Source organism: Mobula birostris, chromosome 21, assembly GCF_030028105.1.
Source record: "Mobula birostris isolate sMobBir1 chromosome 21, sMobBir1.hap1, whole genome shotgun sequence".
Taxonomy (NCBI): domain Eukaryota; kingdom Metazoa; phylum Chordata; class Chondrichthyes; order Myliobatiformes; family Myliobatidae; genus Mobula; species Mobula birostris.
Genome location: NC_092390.1, coordinates 35,132,253 through 35,144,347, shown reverse-complemented (window position 1 = coordinate 35,144,347; position 12,095 = coordinate 35,132,253). Strand labels below are relative to the sequence as shown.

The window sequence follows — 12,095 nt, the reverse complement described above, 5'->3', positions numbered from 1 at the left end:
GAGTTTGATTCTGCCTGAGTGAAAAGAGAATTTACATTCCAGCAGTTTGATAAATCAGGTCTAAAAACAAAATATCAATAATGACGAGCACAATATTAGCAGATTGTCATAAAAACCTTCCCAATTCATAACGTCCTTAATGAAAGGAAACCTGCTATCCTTCATCAATCCAGATTTATGTGAGTTTCAGATCCACAGTAATGTCCCTACTTTGGAACTGTCTTCTGAAGTGACCTCACAAAATTACTAATGATTAATTTAGGACAATAAATGCAAGCATAAGTAGGACAAGAGAGGCAGTGAAAAAATTAATTCATACTGCGAATGAATAAATCAAAAGAAGCATGAAGTAAGATACAATAAACAACCTAACTCCATTTTGCTGATTAATATTACATTTTCTAATCTGTCTCCAAGTAATGAATAGGATCTGTTTTCATAAATGTTCATCAGTCGATTCTGTCCATAAGTTGGAAAATATGCAAGAATCACCTCATATGGTAATCATACCTCCACCGTGTTGTAAAGAACAATGATTAAAAGTGAAGAAAGAGTGAATTAGTTCTGTCGTTCATAAAAGTAAACTCATGAACATAAGTTGGAGTTTTGAATTTAATGCTATAGGAGCTCAGTTATATGTAGGGAAGTCAATAAGCTGGCATTCAATTCATAACCTGGAGACGGCATTTACAGATAGCAGCCTGACATTGAACCTTCTCCTACTCAGGCAACCCCTCAGGATTAATGATGAAAACTGAAGTAACAGCTTGCTGCAACCTTAGACAGATAAAGTGTTACCAGTACACTTTGGTTTCATAGAATCTCACCCAAGAGAGAAAATTTTTTTAACTTATTTCTTCAATTCCAATTACACAAAAATGAAATTAACGGAAAGAAGCTTTTTGTCAACTTAAATGTCACTCTCCTTGATTCACATTCTCCAAGTCTTTCCTATTCCTGGTGCTCACTTTATACTTCAAGTGTTGACTTAAACTGATTTCCTTCTCTTTATGGATAATTTCATTCCCCCCCCCCAACTGTTTTAGACTACTTCATTTTATACGCTTTTGGTATTGTTCTGCTTTGTATATTTAGAAGTGAAGTGGGTTGAAAAAGAATGTGGCTGAGCTGGCAATATCTCCAAATCCAGAGGATGGAACAGCTGCATATCAAATGCCCTTCCATCAGAATGTGCTGTCAGCATAAGCAAGTTCCTCTGTCAGCTTCAACTTTCTTGTGCAATGAATATTGTGAATGGTAGTGCACAATTACAGCAAAGCCACATTACAGTGTCATTGTCATAGTGGTGCAACAACACAGAAATAGCATTGTGGGCTCACCAAGTTTGTGTTAACTATCATGTACCTATTTATATTAAATTGATTTTAATGTCATGATTTAAACATTTCTGTACACTCCGATCAGCTCGCTCCAAATTCCACCACATTGAGAGAACTGTGGAGTAGCTATTTAAGCAACCGATCTACCCTGCACTGGGTCCTGGTAGGAAAATGGAACAGCTGGAGCAAACTCATACAATCACAGGGAGAACATGCACGCTCCACAAAAGCAGCAACCGCAGGTCAGGGTCGAACACTGATGGGGAGAAAGCAGCTCCGTATAGCAGAATCCAGGCTATTGCTGTAGCCAGGTATTTATAAATAAAGTTGGACAAAAAGCAATGTGCTACAACACAGCCACTGAGAAATAATTATCCTCCTTGAATCACAGAAATCCATGGCACAAAGGGAAACATTTCAAGTTCCTAACATGTACCTAAACAGAAGCTTCTTCAAAGTTGTTCCAAGATCATCACGTGATGAGTTTCCTGACAATTGACCTAACGCACAGCTTCAGAATGCAAGGACGGCCCTTTAGTGCGTGATTGAATGGCAAAGCAGATTTGATGGCCTGAATGGCCTAGTTCTTCCCCTTTGTCTTGTAGTTTTATGGTTTTATGATCTAATGGAAGTGGATGGCTAAACTCTGGCAGCATGGTGGATGTGTTCAATGAAAACAAGCCAAATATAGATCAGAAAGAGAGGCAAACGTTGTGAGCTAGATGGCAATAAGACCAGTGAGAAAAGCAACAAGTGTTCTAATATGACAAGTGAATTCTACACTGCAGAATCCTACTTAAAAACATTAAGTGACAGAACTTGCCTGCATTTTTGAAGTGAAATCAGAAGACCAGAAATGTGTCACAGGGCACAGGACTGGTGATTGACCAATCTACTACGCTCATGTGTAAGTTTCAATGCACAGATCTTCTAGGGAGAAAATGGTAATCTAAAACAATGGATCTTAAAGAAGAAAAGAAGTCTCTTTTAAAACATTGGGTCACCCAATACCACTTAACAGTGAATGTCCGACTTGAAGAGCATGTAAGGAAGAAAGTGCAGCTGCTGGTTATCTAAAATAGAAACAGAAAATGCAGACCATATTCAGCAGCTCAGACAGCATCAGTGAAGAGAGAAATGGAGATAAGTTTCAGGTCAATGCAATACTGGCCAAAAGAACATGTTTGCTATTTATTTATTTGTTTGTTTGTTGATCGATTGATTGATTGATTGATGCAGTGCAGAGTGGGTCCTTCCAGCCCCATTCACCCTGCAAATCCCGACAATTCCGATTTAACCCGAACTTTATCACAGGACAATTTACAATGACCAATTAACCTAACAGGTATATCTTCGGACTGTGGAAGGGAACCAGAGCACCCCGAGAAAACCCATGCATTCCACAGGGAGGATCTGCGGAGACTCCTTACAGAGGATACCGGGATTGAACTCTGACACCCCAAGCTCTAAACTCTACACTACCATGCTGCCCAAATTCACTTGTCTTCATGGTGGGGGAGCCACAAATTTGGGAGAAGAGTATTAGTATTGGTTTTATTATCACCACACGTACTAAGATACAGTGAAAAGCTTGTCTTGCATACTGATCAAATATATCAAATCATTACACAGAGCACTGAGGTAGAACAAGGTAGAACAATAACAGCACAGAACAAAGTGCAAAAGGCAAAAGCTACAGAGAAAGTGCAATGCAGGTAAAGTACAAGATCATAACCAGGTAGATTGTGCAGTCAAGAATCCATCTTATTGTACAAGAGGTCTGATAACAGCAGGATAGAAGTTGAACCTGAGGGGTACGTGCTTTCAGCCTTTTGTAACTTTTGTTGGATGAAGAGGGAGAAGAGAGAATGTCCAAGATGGGTGGGGGTCTTTGATTATGTTGAGTATAGACAGAGCCCGCGAAGGACTTTGTGATGTGTTGAGCTGTGTCCACAACACTGCAGGTTTTTGCAGTCACGCGCAGAGCGGTTGACATACCAAGCCATGATGCATCCTGATAGGATGCTTTTAATGGTGCATTGATAAAAATTGGAAAGAGCTGATGGCGACATGACAAATTTCTTCAGCCTCCTGAGGAAGTCAAGGTGTTGGTGAGACTTCATGGCCATAATATCAACATGTTTGGATCAAGACAGGCTGATGTTCGTAACTAAGAATTTGAAGCTTTCATCCTTCTTAACTTCAACACCATTGATGTAGACATGAGCACGTGTACTTCCCCCCTTTATGAAGTCAATGGCCAGTTCTCTTGTTTTGCTGACGTTGAGGGAACGGTTGTTGCCATAATACCAAGTCACCAAACTCTCTAATCTCCTTCCTGTATTCTAAAACGTTGTCACTTGAGATACACACTACTTGGAGCAGAATCTGGCCATGTAGACATGAGTGTACAGAAAGTAAAGTAGGGGGCTGAGGACACAACCTCGTGGAGCACCCATGTCCAGAATAATCATAGTAGAGATGTTGCTACCTATCCTTATTGATCGCAATCTGTTGCAGGGGAAGGCATTGATTCCCAGGGTCCAGAGATTAATGATGAATTTGCTTGGAATAATAGTGCTGAATAGGATTGTTCTGTATAATTGTGTTTAGTCAATAAACAATAATCTGACCTAGGTGTTTTTACTCCCCAAGTGCTCCAAAGATGAGTGTCGGGCCAGGGAGAAGGTCTCTGCTATAATTCTGTTCTGGTGGTGGACAAATTGTAGAAGGCTGAGGTTATTTCTAAAGATTGAGTTGATGAATGGTATCACCAACTTCTCACAGCAGTTCACTTTGGTAGATGTCAGCCCACTGGGTGGTGGTCCTTAAGCCAAGTTATCAGAATCAGAATCAGGTTTACTATCACTGGCATGTGACATGAAATTTGTTAACTTAGCAGCAGCAGTTCAATGCAATACATAATCTAGCAGAGAGAGAAAAATAAATAGATAAAATAAAACATAATAATAAATAAACAAGTCAATCAATTACGTATATTGAATAGATGATTAAAAATGTGCAAGAACAGAAATACTGTATATTAAAAAAAAGTGAGGTAGTGTCCAAAGCTTCAATGTCCATTTAGGAATTGGATGGCAGAGGGGAAGAAGCTCTTCCTGAATCACTGAGTGTGTGCCTTCCGGCTTCTATATCTCCTACCTGATGATAACAGTGAGAAAAGGGCATGCCCTGGGTGCTGGAGGTCCTTAATAATGAATGTTGCCTTTCTGAGACACTGCTCCCTGAAGATGTCCTGAGTACTTTGTAAGCTAGTGCATAAGATGGAGCTGACTAGATTTACAACCTTCTGCAGCTTCTTTCGGTCCTGTACAGTAGCCCCTCCATACCAGACAGTGATGCAGCCTGTCAGAATGTTCTCCATGGTACAATTATAGAAGTTTTTGAGTATATTTGTTGACATGCCAAATCGCTTCAAACTCCTAATAAAGTATACCCGCTGTTTTGCCTTCTTTATAACTACATCGATAGGTTGGGACCAGGTTAGATCCTCAGAGATCTTGACACCAATGAACTTGAAGCTGCTCACTCTCTCCACTTCTGGTCGGTCTATGAGGATTAGTATGTGCTTCCTCATCTTACCCTTCCTGAAGTCCACAATCAGCTCTTTCGTCTTACTGACGTTGAGTGCCAGGTTGTTGCTGCGGCACCATTCCACTAGTTGACATATCTCACTCCTTCTTGGGCACTGGGATGATAAAGCAGGAAGGAACTATAGCCTGAAGTAGGGAGAGGTTTAAAAATTTTGCAAATACCCCAGCCAGCTGATTCTCAGTGTATCTAAGGACATGGCCAGGGATACTATCTTGGGCTGATACTCTCTGTGGGGTCACCCGAGAAAACCTGAGACCTTCTGGACACCTAGTCCAGTCCCCAAACCCTAACCCTGGGATTTTCATGCACCATAGTCTCTAGACTTTACAGAGAATTGTGTAAAGAACAAAAAACCCATTAAGCAGCAGTTCTGTGGGCAAAAATGCCTTGTTAATGAGGGAGGTCAGAAAAGAATGGCCAGACTGGTTCAAGATGACATTAACTTAATTAACCATGCCAAAGAGCATCTCTGAATGCACAACACGTTGGACCTTGAAGTGGGTGGGCTGCAGAAGAAGAAGACCACAAACATACTCTGAGGCCATCTTATTAGGTACAGGAGGCAGCTGAGCAAGCCATTCACTTTGAGGGTGTACCATATAACCTACTGTATAATATAGGACTACTTTATATTGTACTAATACATTGTATTGAGCATGCACTATTAGGTGCATATTGATCTAAATATATGTGTTTGGTTCGGGTTCCATAAGTAAAAAGTCCTGTTAACTTAACTCCAGTCTCTCGCATTTTTATTTATAGTTTTGTTGTGTAACTCGACCACATACACAACAAATTGGCGACGAGGTTAATGAACCTACATCGTATTGGAACGCCGCGTTATAAGTGATAACGACACTTGGAAGATGAGAGCAAGGTACGAGCCATGGAGCGGGAGAAGGAGGCCACAAGTCCGAAAGGAAGTGGGAGACACAGTCGGAGCCGCAACACGTCCAGCCGAGACCACAGCCGGCGCTGACCTCAGGGCCTGAAGGTCTGCCTGCCCCAGAAGGGTGATTAAAAAAAAAGGAGCGACACACACATCTAGCCAGAGCACGCTTGCGACACTAGCAAAAAAAAAGGTCACGTGAGTCAAAAAGAAAACAAGGGACCGGGCTAAATTGACATAACAAGGATAAATTAACATAACAAGGATGGTGTTAATTGAAACTATTACAGAATTTGATAGCGGCATTGAAGACTGGGCAACTTATATTGAAAGAATAGAGTTATATTGTGATGCTAGCGATGTTAATGAAGAAAAGAAAGCCAGCGTCTTACTTAGGCTACGTCCCACTAGACCGGTTAATTTTGAAAACGCGGTTTCGAGTAAAAACGACAGGCGTCCACACTATGCGTTTTTCAAAATATCTCTGTCCACACTAAAACAGATATTTGGGTGAATCTTCTCCTACTGGGCACGCACAGACCCATCTACAGAAAACAAGCAAAGAGGAAACGGTATAATATTTACGTTTCCGCGGCGGCATTGTGCTATTTCCATTGGTCAAAAACTAGAGTACCTACAACAACAGCGAAAGGAAGTTTTCAAAAATATCTTCGCAGAATACAAGGAAAACCTCCGCTGGAGAAATCAGACCGGACTTCTTCATTTAGCCAGATAATGAAACCGAGCTGTTTCTGCGAGTTACAAACGACTACAAAGTCAGCAAAGCAGTGGAGATGTTTAATTCCAAACAAGCTATTAACGTAAGCAATAAAGTAAACAACACACACATGAAGCTGTCCTCTACCCAAGATCAACATTATCAACAATTACAAAATGTTAAATGGTCAACTCGACATAGACTACCAATCCCACATCAAACCCAAACCTATTAGGAGCAGAAGAGGGCACTCAAGTCAATTTGAAATACTAACTACCAAGTCAGATGTGTACAGCAATTCATTTTTCCCCCGCACAATTAAAGCATGAAATCACCTTAATCCTAACACAGTCACACAACCAAACCCAATTAAATTTAAGGCAGCTTTTCTTCTTCAAAAATCTCCTTCTTAAGCCCACCCTCCGCCACCTCCAGTTTAAATTCCATGCGGAATATTTTGGAGGATCAAGAACCAAAAACCAAGAACAGCCGTCCGGCAGTGCTTGTACAGTCCCAAGCAGAATCAGAAAAAGCATTGTTGTTGTGGTGTTGTCATGACAACATTTTTAAATCTCTCCGTTTACCCTGTCCACACTACAACACGAAACAATCGTTTTCAAATTAACACTTTGGAGAATGTTTTTGAAAATCTCCATTTTTGGGAGATGAAAACGCTGTTTCATTGTGGACGGAAGGTCAAAACGAAGAGAAAAAGCTTCGTTTTCAAAATTATCCGGCGTAGTGTGGACGTAGCCTTAGTGTAATGGGCACAAAAACATACGGGGTGCTACGGAATTTGTTAACCCCTGAAAAGCCAGCTGACAAAACGTTCAAGCAAATAGTAGACACTCTCCAACAACATTTAAACCCCAAACCATTGGCCATTGCTGAAAGATTCAAATTCCATAAACGGAATCAGACCAAAAATGAAAGCATTTCTGAATATTGTGCTGAATTGCACAAATTATCAGAACATTGTCAATTTGGAGCTGGGCTATCGGACGCATTGAGGGACAGGTTAGTGTGTGGCATACACTGTGAAACAACACAGAAGAAGCTCCTGTGTGAAAAAGACCTTACATTAGAGAAAGTGCTAAACATCTCAATATAATTAGAAACAGCCACACGAGGTACTTCAGAGATACAACAAAAATCTCTGGAATATGCTATGAATAAAATGTCACTGAACAGAAATGAAGGAAAGAAATGTTACCGTTATGGGAACAGGTCACATGACCCTGATGTTTGTTGATTTAAAGATAAAGGATGCCGAAACTGTGGCAAACAGGGTCACACTGGCAGAGTATGCAAAGCTAGTAAACAGCAGGAAAAGGGAAAAATACAGAGAAACAAGAAACCCCAGGAAGGAAAATACAGCAAGGTACACAAAATGAAAGAAGGCAGTTCTGATGAAAACGACTCCGACGAAAGTGAATTGTCTTGTCTGCAACCTCACAGCGTGAAAGAGACAGATGATCGAAGAGTAATATGGATCACTCCACAAGTGGCAGGTGTGAGACTGAAAATGGAGTTGGACACAGGCTCAGCTTTAACGGTGATCGCTGTACACAACTACAAACGACTATTTTCTCACATACCTCTGAAACGAACTAAACCACTGCTAAAGACTGACACAGGACAGAAAGTGCGTCCCAAAGGTAAAATTAAAGTGACTATGACCTACAGAGACAAAACACAGCAACTGATCTTCTAAGTACTGAAAAATGGAGGACCACCGTTGCTGGGATGTGAATGGCTCAGGAAAATCCAGTTGGATTGGCACACCATCAAGGCACAAGATGTGTCAACAAAGGAGGGCAGCTCAGCGGGGAAGATGTCTGCAGTTCTCCTCTTACCCATTGTTGACTATTACAACGATGGGGAGGAGCTAGACAGCGTCGACAATGAAGACGAACGCAATATTCGTGGCCGTGACTCAGATGAAGATGCAGAGGATGCAGGGGAGACAGATATTGCCAATAAGCAGGATGATGAAGACTACCTGGAAGTATAAGAGCAGATGTATCAAGAGAAATTGACATCTCTCAAAAGACAGCTACAGCAGTTACAGGAAGGCACTTTGCAGGAGTATCAGAAAAGGATGAAGAAACTAGATCAACAATACAAGGAAGGAATACAAAATGCAGAGCTTTTTCTGCAACTGGGGACAGAAAAAGTGGAAAGGAATTATAATAGAGAGAAGAAAGAAGCAGAGAGAGCTCAGGAGCCCCCACCTCGGACCAGCCCGAGCCGCAACCACCTCACACAGCCTGTCAACACCATTAGTGAGGCTGAGACGGAGCAGCAATCCAAACAGCAGCGGCAACAGCCAGACAAACCCAAATCCCCGGGGAGAAGAAAGTCTTCACAACAAAGGTTCTTGGAACAGTAAAGTGGTTCAATGCACGAAATGGATACCGATTCATCAACAAGAATGATACAAAGGAAGATGTGTTTGTACATCAGATTGCTATAAAAAGGAATAACCCATGGAAATACCTCCACAGTGTTGGAGACGGTGAAACTGTGGAGTTCGACGTAGTGGAAGGCGAAAAGGGTGCAGAAGCAGCAAACATAACTGGTTCCGGAGGAGTTCCAATCCAAGGAAGCCGATATGCCGCGGACAGAAACCGTTATCGTCACTACAACCCTTGCCGCCAAGGTCCACCACGTAATTACCAACAGAACATTGGTGGTGGAGAGAAAGGAGATTGAGTAGAGACAGCAACAGATGAAGAAAACCAAGATTATCAATATCAGCAACATCGCCCTCCTTACAGAAGACAGCGTTACTCACCTTACTTTGTTCATCGTCACTAATGGTCGCCGCCCACAATATAGCAACCAGCCTCAGGGAGAAATTGCTGAGGGTGGTGAAATAAATGAAAACCAGGTTGCTGGGGGAGAAAGTAAACCTAACAGAGGACAAAATCAATTCCATTCAAACAGAACAGTTTTCGCACAAGGTAAATATTGAACTAATCATTTCCTCCATTGAGAATCATACACTTAATCCTCTGCAGGAAAGCTTCTTTTGCACGTACATATTTTGAATCCTCAGCCAATGTGCCTTGTTTTGCACAAAGTTGGGAAACAGCATCGAAACAGAAGCGAATTCCAGCAACAGACTGTAAGGTTTCTATTGTTGTATTTTCACACTTGTACTGATCTTTCTGTGAGTCATTAGATTGCCCCGATTTTTGAATAACTAGCAGAGACAGCAGATCACCAACCACTTCTTTTGTTGGTGGCAAGTCACCTTTGAAACAGACCATGGGAACTCCCTATGCTCAAAGGTCAACTTTCATGAGTTTTATATGGAAATCTGTAGTAAAACTAACAAGTTATGGACAGACATTACCCGGAGAAGCAGAGAAGACCCCTTCCAGAGACTTGAGTTATAATTATTATAATTATTACTATTACATTACCTTATTATAAATTGATATTATTTACTAAGTAAATAATTGGTAAGCATTTGTATGTTAAGGGTACACATATTGTTTAGATAGTGCCCCCAGTAAAAAACAACAGTTGATACACTATTAAAATAAAAGGAGAGGAGTGTACCATATAACCTACTGTATAATATAGGACTACTTTATGTTGTACTAATACATCGTATTGAGCATGCGCTATTAGGCACGTATTGATCTGTACGTGTGTGTTCAGTTCGGTTTTAGTTATTATCATGATCATTATGTGCCATATCATATGAAGAAAGTGATCATGATCTATCCACGACCATGATTAGTCGTCCTGGCAAATTTCTCTACAGTAGTGGTTTGCCTCTGCTTTCTTCTAGGCAGTGTCTTTGCACCATCCATTATTGTCACTCTTCAGAGATTGTCTGCTTGGTACCAGGACTTGTGATATGCACCAGCGGCTCAAACAACCATCTGCCACCTGCTCCCATGGGGCCTCGCATGACCCTGATCCGGGGGCTAAGCAGTGGCTATACCTTGCCCAAGGGTGACCTGAAGGTTCGTGGTGGTAAGGAGCACTTTACACATCCTTTGCTAGAGATGTATCTCTGTCCTGCCCCTTTGGATAATCTCTGACATAAAAGGGAGATTTTCAGTTTGCATTAGGGAAAATACATCAAAAGGAGTGTCCTCTTTTGTAAATTTTGCAGGTTTTTCCTTTTCCAAGGGTAAATGGGACAATCCATCAGCATTTCCATGATTAGTTGTCCCATTGAATTCGATCTTATACTTATGTCCTCCAAGAAGCAGAGCCCATCTCTGCACTCGTGCTGCTGTTCTTAGTGGAACACCCCTCTGTGGAAATGGACACTAGTAGATGATAATCAATATCGAGGGTAAACCTTCTGCCACGTAAGTACTGGTTGAAACATTTTACACCCCAAACCAGACTCAAGGCCTCTTAATCAATCTGTAGAATTTTTTTTCTGCAGCGGTAAGGAAACATGATGCAAAGGCTATGGGGATTTCACCTCCATCACTTATAACATGTGACTTGACTACACCTATACCATGAGCAAGGTATCACAGACAAGTTTCACTGGATAGTGTGGATCATAATGTGTGAGTACAGTGTCTAACGTCACCAGTTCTCTTATCTCTTGGAAGGCCCATCACTCACACTGCTTTGCCCATTGCCATTTCTTCACCTTCAGTAGTAATGAGTTCAAGAGATGGAGCCAGGTCTGGTGAGAAACACTTTGGACTCTGCTTCCACTGCCATCTGTAGGTAAGTGGATTTTGCTGAAGTGTTTCCCTCCAAAAAGATTTGCAAAGATGTCCTCCATCCTGGGCTGGGTTGATGTTGAACTTAAAACCACCACAGGTCCTGATAGACCCATTCTTCTTGGCTACTGGGAGCACTGACATTGCCCATGGGTTCCACTCAACTTTGAAAAGAATTCCTTCAGCCTCCATGCGATCTAGCTCACTGGCTACTTAATCATGGATGGTATAAGGAACCAGGTCCCCTATTGGATAGGGGACCAATCATGACCCCACAATACTGACCCTTCTGTTTCTTACCACACACAAGCCCAATTTGGCTTGTCAGTTGCTGAATTTCAATGCTACAAATTATGTTTTAACAGGAGTTATCTTTTCTCCTGTATAAGTTCTTGGTTAGATATCTGCAGGCTTCAGTTTAGTCTCTTTCAAATGCCATTCTAACTCATTTTGGGGAATGACTGAAATAGCTGAGCCAGCTGTGCTAATTCCATTTTAAGTAATTTGCTATTGATTTCTTCTTAAAGCCATATTGCTTGCCTCATGTTAGTTTTCATATTGTAAATCTCAAGGCTACTCAGTGTAACTCTCATCATTATTTAATTTTCATCAACAACATGTAGATAGTGGTCTTTTTGAAACTGTAACTTGATTTTTAATCTTTTTCTCTACCCTGTGCAATCCATTTATTTTTGTTTGCCTGACATGCTGGTTGTATGCGTCTTACTTTGTTGCATTTTCTGTAAGTTTTGCATTATTGTGATGTATATGAGCCCCTGCCATAGCAGTAACACAATTTATTTGGCCGGGTCAGTTTCTGTTTA

At 41.2% G+C, this 12,095-nt stretch overlaps 1 pseudogene; it reads left to right on the top strand.

Annotated features, from left to right (window-relative positions):
• Positions 1-8,396: 8,396 nt before the first annotated feature.
• On the top strand, positions 8,397-9,575 carry LOC140186014 (Y-box-binding protein 1-like; annotated as a pseudogene).
• Positions 9,576-12,095: the final 2,520 nt, after the last annotated feature.